Genomic DNA, 12,135 nt, shown 5'->3' with positions numbered 1-12,135 from the left:
AGCTGCTTGCAATGGCTGCAAGTCTGGCCCCACTGTGATATATGGAAAACCACAGCCCACCAACCCTTCTCTGTTTGAATGAGGACCTTGTCACTGCACTGACTGCACAGAGATCTGGACCAAAACCATGGATTAGAACCACCGCCTAAGATCTTATGTTTGTTGGGACCATTAGAAATAGGGACCAGCTGGAAAATTCAGATCAGGGCTCTGATTTTTAACACCCTAGAGTTCTGATGTGTTGAGCTAGTATTTTTCATTTGGGTTTCTCTCAGATGGAACCATGCATTTCCAATGCATTTAGGGCTTCTGTCCTAAATCCTCCATGGATTCAAATTCTGATCTCAGTCTTGAGTTTGTTATGATCCCGCAAAATGGGTGAGTTGGCTTTAGGTTTTACTGAGATTATTGCACACATCCCTGTGCTTTACATGTTGACATCCATTTAAATGCACACACACACAGATTATCTGAGCTGTCCAGTTTTATTTCACGCCTGGGCTGTTCAGATCTACTTATCCTTTTAACATGAAATATCAATAAATCTGCATCACAGCTGTCAATAGAATTTCTGGATAGCTAGTCACATTGGTAAGGAGAAACAGGAATGGGAAGTGACATTTTGCAGCTTAAGATAATGTGATAGGGGTTTCCCCACTCCCCCAATTCCTTTTGGGAGATTATTCCACACTCTCTTTTCCTGATATTTGGCCTAAAACTTCTTTTGCTTAGTGTCATCCCCCTGGTGATAGTTAAACACCATCCTGTACCGTTTTGCTCCCTGAATGTTTTAGCCCTTTTAACACTTGTACACAATTTTCTTGGAATTGTCTCCTCAATGGAAAATGAAGACGATCCATTTCTGGAGACAAAATTGCACGGTAATCAGAAATAATCCTGCATTCACTGGGGGGGATGGACTTGCCTTTTACTCCTAGATACCTTTTCCCATCTCTACTTCCTATGGTTCTGGTATTCTAAAGGCTAAAGCGGCGGGACTAGGAGCCAGGACTCCTGGGTTCTCTTTCCGATTAACTTTTCTGTACCAATCTGTAGCATTTACTCACTTCCACAGGGATGTTCTGAATCTTAATTAGTTTTTCCCAATGTGTATAGTGCCAGGGATCTCAAAACAAATTCAAGCTTACACCTCATCCCTGGTTAATAGTCTCACAATGATAAACTGAATCTTTAAACAATTTGCAAATCCATCCCCCTGGAGACTCCTTACATCCCAAACTTCTGACCTGCTTTGAAAGGTGCCATTGCAGAAAAACCAAACCTGGCCTCAAACCATTTCTTTACTTCACATTGGATTCCTCCCCACTCTATGCCCTGAATTTATACTGATCTGAGGTGCCAGATGGGTCCTGTATCAGTCACAGGCTTAAGGTCCAATATCACTAGTTTAAAGGGCTGGATATCCCATAGAAGAATCCTCCCTTTGCATGGCATTTGTTTCTAACCTTGGTAAATTGGAAAGCATCAGACTAACACTGAAATTCTGGGTTTAGGTCATTTAAGAGTTTCATTCATTATTTTTATATTACTGTGGCCCCTACATACTGCAAGCAAGATCAGAGCTCTATTTCTTCTAGATGCTTTACATTCAAGCTGGTCAGGAATTTTTCAGTAAAATGCTAATTTGTTTAAACCAAAACTTTTAACGAGAGTCAGTTTCAACAAAGTTAGGCACGCAAAAAGATTTTCAAAACATCCCATTTTGACATTTTTTAAGTGAAACATTTCAGTTTTCCAGTTCCAAATAACTCTGTTTTCACATGTATACTAATTATAGAACATTTAAATAGTCAAAAAAAAATTTTTTAAATGATCAAAACTAAACATATTGATTGAATTGCACCCCCCCCCCTTTTCAGATTTTCAGTTTGTAGAAGTTTTCAAAACTTTGATTTTTGGTCCCAATTTGGGCTGAGAAAAATTTCTGAAATCTCAAAAACGTTAATGGGATAGGGAAATCATTTCCTGTCAAGCTCTCCTGTGTAGCCACAGAGGAAGACACAGCCTACACCCCAAAGATTTTACAAGACAAGACGGACAAATGGTAGGAGAAAAGAAATCTCTCCATTTTGCAGATGGGAAACTGAGGCACAAGAGAGGAAGCGACTTGACCAAGGTCACACAGGGAGTCTCAGGCAGAGGTGGAAGTTCAATCGAGATCCCCCAAGTCCAGTTCATTGCTTTAACCAGAAGACCAGTGCTCCACACCCCATTTTGAACTCCCTGCTAGCAGGGAATCTCAATCGCTCAACCTCAAGTTAACCTGGACACCTACAATTCTTAGTCCTTGTCTATAACAAAATGACAATATGCAACAGTTCTGCCCCCAAAGAAATGCTACATACTAAATTACAATGCAACCATTTTTATTAGTAGATTCTTTTTTAAAGCGCTGACACTAGGATTTTGAGAGACTCCAGGGACAGCTCACTTTTAGTGCCACTGAAGCTGCACCCTGTTTATGCCAAACATGGACCTGTCCCTTTATCTGAAGGACCAGATTTCTCTTTGAATTGTATCTTAAGAATGGTTTAGTGAAAAGCAGAAGGAGATGGTATTTTTCCTGTCCACAAGATGGTACTACAGCCCCACACTTTCCCTCACCACATGCCATACAGCAATGGGCTGTTGGTGTAGTCCACATCATTACTCACTTTACCTTGTGTGTTTTTCAGACTCCATTTTTCTTCAGCCTTTGGGAAACCTCCATGTGCCCAGATCTCTCCATGGCAGTCATCTCACAGCTGGGCCTCTCTGAGCAAGCGCCTGGGTGAGCGCTACTGAAAAGGTTACTCTTGAAACATTAAGGGGAGAGGGGAAAAAAAAATTGTCACATAGCTCATAAAAATGTCTATAAATTGCTTTTAAAAAGTACTTATATGCCTGAGAGCTCAGACACTTTCCTGAACACAACTCCATTTTCAAAAGCTGTAAGTATTATTATTATCTTCACTGGGAGAAATTACTAAATTCTAAAGGGCTCTTTAATCTAGCAGAAAAAGGCAGAACAAGAACCAATGTCTGGAAGCTGAAGTCAGACAAATACAAACTAGAAGTGAGGCACACATTTATAGCAGTGAGGGTGACGAACCATTGGAGCAGGCTATCAAGGAAAGTGGTTTACTCACCATTTCTTGCCGTCTTCAAGTCAAGCCTGGATGCCTTTCTAGGAGATATGCTAGAACCAAACACAAGTTATTAGGCTCAGCACAGGGGAAACTGACTTCAGTTTAACAGCCTGGGCTGTTTAGATTATTCCTTCTTGCCTTAAAAAATAAATCCATGGAGTTTACGTACAAACAATGTAGACACAAAAGCAGCATCTTCATACTCAGCAGATCTACCCCTTACAAGTGCTGTGCTTCAGAAGGGTGTGTGGACCTTTTGCACTGGCTCTGCACAGGGGTGAGTTGCTCTACTCAGCTGAGTTACTTCTGCTGATTTTAATGAGACACAGATGCTTGCCTTGTTATCCCTGTATAGCAGCTGCAGCTATCGGAGGGTCAGCTAGATTCTAAGCAGGCTCATGCATCAACCACAGAGCAAACAGAGAGGGTCTGACTGCAGAATCTTTATCTCTGCCAAAGATGTAAGCAGCAGCAAGAACAGTGTCGGCTTTTCAGAGTCCAGGCTCTGTTTGCAGTGCTAGACCTTAGAAAAATCATCCTTTGTCTTATAAGCTGAGTGAATGCAATTGGGAGACACTAATATTTGAGCCCCTTATCTGATTCATCACATGTTCTGGTTTCTCCTGTCTCTAATGTGATTCCTCCCTTACCTATGAATGTGATTGCTGTGGGAACTCCACCCCTCTCTCCATTCAGACACTCCTCTTAAGGGCAGGGCTCTCCTAACTCTATGTAATTAATTTATACTTATAATCACTATGCAGAGCTTAATATTCCCTTCTATTTATACTTCATATTCCATCTGAAGGATTTCAGGATTTCTAGAAAGTCAGCCCTGTCCTTCTCCCATTGATGCCTAAGGAGTTTTCCCTCTGATTTTAATGGCTTGCAGACCTGTAATGTACATGGATAGCATCCCCATTGTCCTGGGCCCCACACAGAATGCAATCTGCGGCTTCACAAAGGAATGCACCATTTCCCTCCCTGACACGTTATTACATAAACTGTTACTGTCCGTCCCCCACCCGACCCCCTTGGCTGTTCTTACAGACTTATGGCTAGGTGACTGCAGGATAGGAGAAGCAGTCAGCTGGGTTTCCTAGGGCCTGCCAGTTATTCTGGGACAAGGATACTCCTGTCCCACAGAGCAACAAAGCCTTGCAGAAGGGATAGTGCCTGAAGCTATCTTTCAGAGTGCCTGAGCTTGTCAGGAGGGAGAACACTTGTAGCTGCAACCAGGCAGGAGTGTTGCCATCCAGAGACTGATGCCCTGAAAAGTCAGCCCTGGGAAGGCAATACAGCTCCTTGCTTAAAAATGAACTATATGCTAGTCATGGCAAATACATGTATTTGGCACACAGAGTGCACTTGGGTCCTACTGATTAAATACTCGTTGCCTATAGCGCTGATTACTTACTAGACTGCACAGCAGAGAACATTTTAAAGACAGATGATGTCTACTGCCTGTACTTCATTTAAGGAAAAGTAGAGTAACCAAACGTTCCATCCACGGATGATCATTTGGACTTGGTAATTGACAGGAAAGGTGCATGCCATATTTATTTAGTTGTGTTTATTAGGACGACTGATGGTAGAATTATTCATTTCAAATAATGGCTGTTGCAAATGTAGCTGTTCTTTTCTGCTCATGAACTCAAACCTGATTTTTGCCAGTGTATCCACGATTTGCCAAGTAGTTTGAGTGAACAATTCTCAACCTATCAGTTATTCATAAACTGTTCACTTTGATTATTTCACTATTTGCAGTGTGTGGCTGGTGACTTACTTATGAGCTTTTGCTAGATATCTAAACTTTTTTAGAAGTGGAGAACAAAAAAGTGCATAAAATATTCTGTGAATTTTTGGATTAATATTTATTTGGAGTTTTCTGAATTATAGCATAAATTACCACCACTTGCCAGAATACTCGGCAATCCCGTAAACAACAGTGAACTGAACTTGATTGATAGATAACACAGCTGGCTGGGGAAACTGATATGTTTGGTGATTTTTTAGAAACCTTTCCTACAAATTCCAAATTTTTTTTAAAATTTCATCAGAATTCTTCAAAAGTGGAAAAATTCTGACTGGCTGGGTGTCATCATTCTAGTTTGACTCACCCCACCCCACGCAGGTGGGCATGGCATCGCAAGTGAGCCCTTAGCTGGTTTTCTCCTCAACAAGGGTATGAGCAAGTCCAAACAGCCAGTGAAATTCTAAAGCTAAATGCTACCCCTTCCTGCAGGGTCTCCTTTATTCACAGGAAAGCCAATGCAGAACATAAACAAAACTTTCACCCCAACATCCCCATGGGGTGACTATTGACCCCCATGGGGTCAATTTTAGGCCATATCTGCCACCTGAGGCCAATGATCACCTCTACAGGCTCTTCCCATGGGGTTCTCTTGGTTCCAGTCTCTGCCTCTGGGGTTAGGTCTCTTGCTCCTACTGGAATAATATCCTTCTCTGGCAACGTCCATCCACTGTGCCTCTTCTCCAGAGACAGCAGGTGATCCTTGCCAGGTCAGGCTTCTAGGAAGCATCTGGGAGACCTCCTGGATGAGACCAGGTCCTCTTAGATACCTGCTGACCCCGGCCCCCCTCTCTAGGAGCAGCCTCTTACAGGCTCCCCAACCTGGAAGGTCTCCCAGGGAGCCCACCTTTGAGCTCACCCAAACTTTTTCTGGGCACTCCCCTCCATAGGAGCCTGCCATCTCCCTTTGGAGTACCCCTCTAACTGAGCTTGGGGAATGTTTATTAGGTCCAGATGCTCATTTACTAATCAACCATCTGAGGCAGCCAATAAGCCCAGGTGGGGCCTTCATAAGGCAGTCATGCGTAAAGTGAGCTCTAGCCCCCCAAAAAGAGCAGTTTCCCTGAGATGTTTTGGTTGAGAACATGAAAAAAAATGCCCAAATGTCATCAGTGTACATTTTTTTAATAAAAAAATTTCTACAAAAATGTGACTGAAAAATGGAAATTTTCAATCATCTCTAATGGAGAGCAATTAATTTTAAAATTGTGACTAAGGCTCCCATGTATGACTGACTATTAATGAAAAACTTGCTTATTGTGATACTTTGTTCACAGCGAGGCAGAATGAAGATCTCAGGTGGCTGGATTTCATTGAAATGCCATTATCTATGTATGCAGCAGCTCCATTGGAGTTTCTGCAAACATTCAGGATGAAATCCTAGCCTCTTTGAAGTCAATGGCAAACCTCCCACTGGGGCCAGGACATCACTCTCAATACTTAAGCCTCATAAACCCACTCTGAAGCAAGTGAAATGCAACATACCTGTTAAATAGCTGGTGCTGCTGAGAGGTTAAGCAGCACCATTGAATCAGTTGTGGAGCTGGGAACAGAAATCCTGACCTCATGTTCTGTATTATAATCACTAGACCATGCTAGCAATCCTAATTATAGCAAAGCCTCCCCCACCGTTAGGGTGAAGTAAAGGGTGGGGGGAGAATGAAAAGAGATAAGAGACTTCTCTGCATGAAGATTCCTCTGTGTATGGTGCTTACCATCAGCCATCTCCATTCTTAGGCCCATAGCTGGATTGGTCTCCATTCAGAATACTTCTGCTATTGTTGACTGCTTATCAAACTGCAAAAACGAACACTCCACAAAGCGGCAGCCTTCGTTAGTCATCCTGCAATTGTTATTCCCGGCCCACGCCGGGCTAATTTGAAAGTTCCTGTGATGAATGTTCTAATCTTTCCCAAGCTTGGCTGTGTGAAAGTGTCATAATTGTTTTCTGGCCTGCCCTTTAGCTGGCCAGTATTTCCTTGGACGACTCTTTCTGCCCCCTCAAACGCTGTCTTTTTTCCCCCTGTGGAAGCAATTGTGGGTACAGGCTCCTCTCCATCCTCATCCTTTAAATAACATGGCACTCTTTTCCACCACAGATTCCACCTGAGTCCCCTCAGTTTTCTGTTGTTTAGTTTACCCTTTGCTATAGTACACTCTCTACTTCCACAGACTGCTGTCCTCAACAGAGGGCATGTGTGACCCATCCTAAAAGTGCATGTCTCCATGCTAATGGCTGGTCCGCATCGGAGGTTTATGAATCTCATATGGGTTCTGTAAAGGAGAGCGGCTCATATGTTTAGTGCTGAAGGTTCTGAGTTCAAACCCCAGGGTTGTGCCATGTTGGGTGGAAAATGGGTTTTGAACCCAAGACCTTCAGTGCCTATATGGACCAGCCGCTAATAGAAGAGGGAGACCCACTCTCACTTAGCGTGGGCTACACATGATTTTAGGAGGCAGTCTGTGTATCTAGGGTACTTATACGGTCCTCGCTGCCGTAGTATTTGAGCAGCTCACAGGCTTTAATATATTTATCCTCACAACACTGCTGAGAGGCAGGACGGCACTGTTATCCTCATTTTACAGATGGGGAACTGAGGCACACAGAGGCCAAGTGGCTTGCCTAAGTTCACCCAGGGAGTCAGTGACAGAGCTGGGACCTATAGATTCATAGATACTAAGGTCAGAAGGGACCATTATGATCATCTAGTCCGACCTCCTGCACAACGCAGGCCACAGAATCTCACCCACCCACTCCTGTGAAAAACCTCTCACCTATGTCTGAGCTACTGAAGTCCTCAAATCGTGGTTTAAAGACTTCAAGGAGCAGAGAAACCTCCAGCAAGTGACCTGTGCCCCATGCTACAGAGGAAAGTGAAAAACCTCCAGGGCCTCTTCCAATCTGCCCTGGAGGAAAATTCCTTCCCGACCCCAAATATGGCGATCAGCTGAACCCTGAGCATATGGGCAAGATTCACCAGCCAGATACTACAGAAAATTCTTTCCTGGGTAACTCAGATCCCATCCATCTAATATCCCATCTCAGGGGATTAGGCCTATTTACCCTGAATATTTAAAGATCAATTACTTACCAAAATCACATTATCCCATCATACCATCTCCTCCATAAACTTATCGAGTTTAATCTTAAAGCCAGATAGATCTTTTGCCCCTACTGCTTTTCTTGGAAGGCTATTCCAAAACTTCACTCCTCTGATGGTTAGAAACCTTCGTCTAATTTCAAGTCTAAACTTCCCAGTGACCAGTTTATATCCATTTGTTCTTGTGTCTACATTGGTACTTAGCTTAAATAATTCCTTTCCCTCTCTGGTATTTATCCCTCTGATATATTTATAGAGAGCAATCATATCTCCCCTCAACCTTCTTTTAGTTAGACTAAACAAGCCAAGCTCCTTGAGTCTCCTTTCATAAGACAAGTTTTCCATTCCTCGGATCATCCTAGTAGCCCTTCTCTGTACCTGCTCCAGTTTGAATTCATCCTTCTTAAACAGGGGAGACCAGAACTGCACATAGTATTCCAGGTGAGGTCTCACTAGTGCCTTGTATAACAGTACTAAAACCTCCTTATCTCTACTGGAAATACCTCGCCTGATGCATGCCAAGACCGCATTAGCTTTTTTCACGGCCATAACACATTGGCAGCTCAAAGTCATCCTATGATCAACCAATACTCCAAGGTCCTTCTCCTCCTCCGTTACTTCTAATTGATGCATTCCCAGCTTATAACTAAAATTCTTGTTATTAATCCCTAAACGCATGACCTTACACTTCTCACTATTAAATTTCATCCTATTATTATTACTCCAGTTTACAAGGTCATCCAGATCCTCCTGTATGATATCCCAGCCCTTCTCTAAATTGGCAATACCTCCCAGCTTTGTATCATCCGCACACTTTATTAGCACACTCCCACTTTTTGTGCCAAGGTCAGTAATAAAAAGATTAAATAAGATTGGTCCCAAAACTGATCCCTGAGGAACTCCACTGGTAACCTCCCTCCAGCCTGACAGTTCACCTTTCAGTAGGACCCACTGTAGTCTCCCTGTTAACCAATTCCTTATCCACCTTTCAATTTTCATATTGATCCCCATCTTTTCCAATTTAACCAATAATTCCCCATGTGGCACGGTATCAAACGCCTTACTGGAATCTAGGTAAATTAGATCCACTGCGTTTCCTTTGTCTAAAAAAATCTGTTACTTTTTCAAAGAAGGAGATCAGGTTGGTTTGGCACGATCTACCTTTTGTAAAACCATGTTGTATTTTGTCCCATTTACCATTGACTGCAATGTCCTTAACTACTTTCTCCTTCAAAATTTTTTCGAAGACCTTGCATACTAGATGTTAGATGGATGTTCTTTTAAGTTCAGCTAATGTATATGCTTTTCTTTCAAGCATGTCTGTGTTTCCTACTTGTCTAATACCAGAAAGTAAAGCAATGTAATGCCTCAGAACAAGTGAGATCTCTATCCCAGCTTTGTCCGATAAGGATCTGAATTTTGTAAGTCACATAAGAAGCGGAATAATTGGATCTCTCTTGGATCTTTATTTTTAAAGTAGTCTGGATTAATGGATTGTTTTCCCTTGGTCTGGATTCCAGATAAACCTGAGATTTGTAGTTAATCCATGGTCTTCTGAGCAAGGGAAGATTAGATTCAGTGGTGAATTCTGAGAAGCAACACAATGCATTACAAGCCTGCTGACTGCATTTCATTCCCTAGAGGTCACACAGCCTTTATGGGCCTTGGTGGTAAATCTCAGAATGTTCAACTAAGTGAATGGAACATGATGAAAATACCTTAAAAATGCAGCAAAACACAACAATTCTCTCGGCTATGGGGCTGCTTCAACTGCAGACACATATGCCTTTCCAGCAAAATTGTACTTACTACAGTGCTAACGCTAAACAGAGGTCGAGGAGTGAGTTGAAGTGACTGACTCCCTTCTAGTGGACACTCCTCGTTGAATCCAGTTAGATAAAGCTTACACAGGAATTAACAAAAGATGAAGTTGGAGGCAAAAATGTTGCATACCCATATGTAGTAGGTTCTACTGGGAAGTAATGCCATTAAATCATAGGTGTGGACTAGATATTTAAGGAGCTGATGTAGGGAGATGGAGTCTTTCATCTCGCTGAGCCATTGGTTTGCATCTAATGGGTAGTGGCTACAAGTTGTGCATGTCACCAGAAAGTACATTCAACAGCTAATTTTACTTAAACCAGGAAAGAAGATTCCAAAGCAGCAGAGATCAAAACTCCTGGTGCAAATGGTTTAGAAATCAGCTTGCTTCTAACACAGCTATGCATACCCAGATTTTGGCTAAACTCAGAACACCGGTTGCATTAATGCTTCACCTCAAGATCATGTCTCCATAAGACTTTTCTCTTTAAACTTTTCCACCAGCGGTGATACAGTGACAGCATTAGTGTAGATATGCCTGCAGGCTGAAGGCTGCAGTGCTTTATCTACTGTGTTATTTAGCACTGCTCGAAGCAAGGTGAAATGACATGGTGATTAAAATAATGACACATACCTCTAGTCCTATTAACACCAGTGCTCCAATCATTGAAGGACCTGTACCAATGAGAAATTTTAAGGGGGAAAAAAACCTGTTCTAGAGGGCTTGAGTGGTAGGAAAAGAAGAGCTCACATGGACTCCATGTAAATAAATTAACCATTACTGTATATTGTTGGAGTAATTCACTGTTCCAAGCACATATCCTAATATTTTCTTAATGCTGTTTTCAGCAGCAGAAGAGTAAACACAGCTGCTCCAATTCTTTTGGAGAAGACGAAGAAAAGAGACCAATTTAAATGCCAGTCTTTATGTAAAATCATCACTATCAGCAATTGCTTCCAAGACTTTCTAATTACATGATCATAACTGAATCCTACCGAGAACAGAGCACATGTTTATGGATATGCAGAGAATGGGAAAGAGAGCTGTGGCTCTTTGAATGCAAAAGGATACACATACTCACTGGAGCACAGAAGAAAGGCTAAGAAGAGCCAACAAGCTAATAGTGTGGTGAAAGTGCTTAGCAGAGACCAGGCAGGAACTTGCAGGTGCATCGGCACATTGGAATAGCAAAAAGAAATGGATTTCTTAGACTAAAGCCAAAACAACCCATTGTAATCATCTAGTCTGGCCTCCTGCATCACACAGCTGTTGTGTCTTCTACTATTTACCCAACAATCTACAATATGACAAACTTCAGGTGCACATCTGGGTCCCAAACAACCGTGTTTACTAATGACACACTAAAGAGCAAGGTGTAGCTACATACGTGCTGCTGCTCTGACTGGTTTCCAGCAGCTTCTATGACACACAACCCAGTGAATGCCATTAGAGAGCTCAGAAAACATTTAAAGGGATACTACCTGTTTTGGGAGGTAGGGAGAAAGGCTGATGTGACTACTGGGCCCACAGAGTGTACCCCTATTGTGGGCTCAAATGTAAAAAGCACTTGAACTGATGTTACAATAACCATGAAAAATAGGTCAAGTTGGTTACGATGTTGAATGTTGCAACAAATGCAAGCGAATCAGACAAAGAAGCTGGATTCGTCTAAACCAGGGGTTCTCCAACTGTGGGTCGGGAACCCCCAAGTGGGTCACGACCCCATTTTAATGGGGTCACCAAGGCTGGTGTTCGGCCCTGGGCCCCAGCAAGTCTAAGCCCAAGTCCCACCGTCCAGGGCTGAAGCCGAAGCCCGAGCCTCACCGCCTGGGGCTAAGGTTACATGTCTCCTGCCCAGGGCAGAAGCCCTTGGGCTTCAGCTTTGGCCCCTCCCACCCTCCCTGGGGCGGTGGAGCTCAGGCGGGTTTGGTCTTTGGTCCCCCTCCTGAGGCCATGTAGTAATTTTTATTGTCAAAAGGGGGTCCCAGTGCAATGAAGTTTGAGAACTTCTGGTCTAAACCATAAAAGGCCACGTTGATATAATCCAATGACTGTTAAAATTATGCTTGGTAAAAACAGAAGGAATGGAACCAGAAGTTAATAGACCAGAATTGGGGTGATGGATATTACTAATTGGTGGAGAACATAATGAGGGGGATGAACTATGCCGCCCACTTTTTCCCTTTCGACTTTAGGAAAAAGGATCCGTTTAGTTCAGCTCTCCCATCCCACCTGGCATCCCAGCTCATC

General features: G+C 42.8%; 1 protein-coding gene across 8 annotated transcripts in view; it reads right to left on the bottom strand.

Moving 5' to 3' along the window:
- Window positions 1–4,049, bottom strand: part of SLC4A5 (solute carrier family 4 member 5) — a 126,299-nt gene extending 122,250 nt beyond the window's left edge. For 6 of the 8 annotated variants that reach the window (XM_038384613.2, XM_043503194.1, XM_043503196.1 and 3 more), the window contains exons 1-2: window positions 3,150–4,048; window positions 2,681–2,815 (exon numbers count right to left, since the gene is read on the bottom strand). The gene's annotated coding sequence lies outside the window, so the exon portion shown is untranslated. Of the gene's footprint in view, window positions 1–2,680; window positions 2,816–3,149 lie in introns of all 8 variants that reach the window. The other 2 variants (XM_038384608.2, XM_043503200.1) reach the window with 2 other exon arrangements.
- Window positions 4,050–12,135: the final 8,086 nt, after the last annotated feature.

The sequence above is a fragment of the Dermochelys coriacea genome, chromosome 26 (assembly GCF_009764565.3).
Source record: "Dermochelys coriacea isolate rDerCor1 chromosome 26, rDerCor1.pri.v4, whole genome shotgun sequence".
Taxonomy (NCBI): domain Eukaryota; kingdom Metazoa; phylum Chordata; order Testudines; family Dermochelyidae; genus Dermochelys; species Dermochelys coriacea.
The sequence above is the reverse complement of the archived record's forward strand: the minus strand, read 5'-3'. Positions and strand labels throughout refer to the sequence as shown.